This window comes from Lipotes vexillifer, unplaced genomic scaffold (genome assembly GCF_000442215.2).
Source record: "Lipotes vexillifer unplaced genomic scaffold, Lipotes_vexillifer_v1.1 scaffold217, whole genome shotgun sequence".
NCBI classification, from domain to species: Eukaryota; Metazoa; Chordata; class Mammalia; order Artiodactyla; family Lipotidae; genus Lipotes; species Lipotes vexillifer.
The window spans coordinates 6,448,738-6,452,450 of record NW_006788200.1 but is presented as its reverse complement, the minus strand read 5'-3'; positions in this window follow the sequence as shown (position 1 = coordinate 6,452,450).

Sequence of the window (3,713 nt, the reverse complement as noted above, 5' to 3'; positions counted from 1 at the left end):
GGGAAAGAGAAGCAGTCTGAGGAGGGAGAGAGGCCCCTGATCTCCTCTCGTGCTCTTTTCTGGGTGTCATTCTTCTTTCCGTGGGACTTCTGTCCTTTTGTCCAAAAAGACCAGAATAGTCATGTCCTGGCAACTGGAGCAGGGTGAGGGAGGAAGCAGTAGGAGGAGGGAACTATCAGATTGTCACCTCAAGCAAAACAGGGAATGCGTTAATAGTATTAGTAGTTAATATTTAATAGTTAATAGCGGGTCAACCACACTTCATTTATTATCTCATTTAATAGATCCTACTGTTATCCCTGTTTTAGAGAAAAAGAAATTGAGAGGTTTATGGGGCTCCTCAATGACAATAGCTCCCAATAGGAGTGGGCCAAGCACTCAGCAGATATTGTCTCATTTAAGCCTCACCACAAACCAGTGAGAGGGAACCATTATGCCCATTTTCTCCAGGTGAAAACTGAGGCTCAGAGAAGTAGGGAACTTGCCTGTGATCACTAAGTAATGTAAGTGGCAGAGTGAGGGATTAGAATTTGGATGTGTGACTCCAGAACTCATGTGCTCAACACTATCTTGTTGCCACCAAGGCTTCTCCACACCTTCCGGGACTCCTGCTCACATAGCCTGAGACCACAAATATCTGCCCACACCTGCACTTCCCTGCATTTTGCCACACAGGTGAAAACCCAGCCAGGAGCATTCACTGGGTTTAGTTCAGACTTGCCACCAGCGTCTTTCTAGGGCCTGGACAGATGGGCCTGGGTAACATGGGGCCCTGTGTCTTGGGGCTCTGGCTCCCATCCAGACTCCCAAGGTGGGAGGAAACCTAGAGAGGACATTACCACCCTCCACATGCCTTGAGATTTCCCTAAGAGTTACAAAGATGTATAAATTGAACAGCCCTCAGGAGGTCTCCTTAAGACCCAGGAAGGTGCTTCTTGCAGGAAAGGATGGTGAGCCCAGCAATTACAACCAGTGAGACCCGAAAGCAGCAGTCTCTCCAGCTGGGCAGGCTCCCAGTGGCCTTTCTCAGAGGCTCCTCTGCACTGTTACATGAGCAGACTCCATCACTCCCACCCCCACTGCTGTGGAGGTGGGAAACACTTGGAATCCTGAGTCAGAGGCAAGGTTCCACTTCACTTTCCCTGGAACAGCAAGTCAAGGATGCAGCCGGCAGTGTATTTGGAAAGGAAGGGCAACTGGAAAGTGAAAAAGAATAGTGCTCATTTCCTTCCCTACCATCTCTTTTATTTTAAAAATATTTTATGTACTTAATTTTTATCACACCATGTGTGATGCACGTTCATTGCAGAAAATACATGTCATGGAAATGAGGTTTATTAGTGTGAGTGTTCCTCCCTTTTTTCTCTCCTAACTTATCCATCCACCAAAAGGTTTCCAGCTCAGAATCCAATCCCACTTTCCCACTTTCCAGTTTAGAGGGTTCAGTCTTTGCCAGCCCAGTTCCTGGACATTCTGTGATGCAGAATCAGAACTTGGGGGAGGGAGTAGTTAGAGAGAGTTGTAGAGTCTGAGAGGCTGGAAAAAGGAAGGACTTGGGCAGAGAGGCTAAACTGATCTATTTAATAAAGAACAAGGAAGGAGAGGGAGAAGGAAAGTTAGAAGGGAAAAGTAGGACTTTTATGAAGTATTGCTGTGCAGCATTAAGTGAACTCCCCATAATTCCCCAAGTAGAGATTGGAATAACTCTGTATTTTCTGGCTCCAGGATCATAATTCCTTATTTGCAATTCTTTATTGCAAACCCTGTAGAGCTTTGACCATGTAGAAATCCAGCATTTATTAGGGTTCTGTACAGGAAAGTACAAAATATCATTATCCCATAAGTGAAAGAAAATAGTCAAGTATTTATCCTGCCTTTTTTTTTTTTTTTTTTTTAAACAACTATGATTAAGCCTAAGTTCATCATCCACAAATTCTGGCTAACAAATGCAAATGGAATGGTAGAATTACAAAATCACCATTTAGTAACCTCCAATGAGATAATAGATTTAGACAAGGATCATCAGTGATCCAGGGATTCCTAAAACCATTGGGTGGTGAAGGATGGAATGGAACTTTATAATATCAATAATACTTGAACTCATCAATTAATTTTAACATCACAAAAAGAGAGACACCCAAGAAAACAGAAAACATATGTTCACATAGAAACCTGTATATAATGTCCATAGCTGCAGCATTATTTGTAATAGTCAAAATGGAAGCAACCCAGATGTCCATTAACTGATAAGTGGATTTTTAAAATGTGGTATATCCATACAATGGAATATTATTCAGCCAAAAAAAAGGGGGAATGGGGCTTCCCTGGTGGTGCAGTAGTTGAGAGTCCACCTGCCGATGCAGGGAACACGGGTTCGTGTCCCGGTCCGGGAGGATCCCACATGCCACGAAGCGGCTAGGCCTGTGAGCCATGGCCGCTGAGCCTGCGCTCCACAACAGGAGAGGCCACAACAGTGAGAGGCCTGCATACCGCAAAAAAAAAAGCGGGGAATGAAGTACTGATACATGTTATAACATGGATAAACCTTTAAAATATTATGCTAAAAAATATTATGCTAAGTGAACTGAGGTACCAAAGGCCATGTATTTTATTGTTTTATCTACATGAAATGTCCAGAATAGGCAAATCCATACAGACAGAAAGTAGATTGGTGGTTGCCAGGTGCTGGGTGGTGGGTGGAACAGGGAGTGACTGCCAACAGATACAGGATTTCTTTAGGGGTTGATGGTAATGTTCTGGAATTAGGTAGTGGCAATAGTTGTACAACAGCGTGACTATATTAAAAACCACTGAATTTTACACTGCAATTTTTATGTTATATGAATTATTTTTCAATTAAAAAATAATATCTAGAAAATTAAAAAGAGAGAGAGAGAACCAAAAATAATGTGTCTCTTGATATATTGCAGAAGCAAGTACATAGCATGACCTTAAAAGTGAACCTGAATTTGATCAAACCTCTAGGTATAAAAATGAGTTTGGGGGCTTCCCTGATGGCACAGTGGTTAAGAATCCGCCTGCCAATGAATGGGACACGGGTTCGAGCCCTGGTCCGGGAAGATCCCACATGCTGCGGAGCAACTAAGCCCGTGCACCGCAACTACTGAGCCTGCACTCTAGAGCCCATGAGCCACAACTACAGAGCCTGCCCACCACAACTACTGAAGCCCACACACCTAGAGCCTGTGCTCCATAGCATGAGAAGCCACTGCAATGAGAAGCCCGCGCACCACAACAAACAGTAGCCCCAACTCGCTGCAACTAGAGAAAGCCCGCATGCAGCAATGAAGACCCAATGCAGCCAAAAATAAATGATAAAAATAAAAATAAATATTAAAAAAAACGAGTTTATAGGAAATTCACGGGATAGAAGGACATAGTAAATAACATTATGAGAGGAAAAAAAAATGCAATCTGTCAAATCTAAAAGTGGGGAATTCTTCAGGACAAGTAACTTGGTTTCTTCCATAAATAAATAGCAAGGGAAACTAATATGAATGAAAAGAAACTTAAAAGACATATCAACAAAGAAAAATGTGGTCTTTTTCAGGTTTTGATTCAAACAAAGGAATTTTAAAAATACTCATAAAGATATATACTGAAGTATTTTCAGATGAAATTAGGTAATGTCTGGAATTTGCTTCAAAACAATCTAGTGTGTAGTAGCAGGGAGTGTGGAAGGCAGTGTAGAC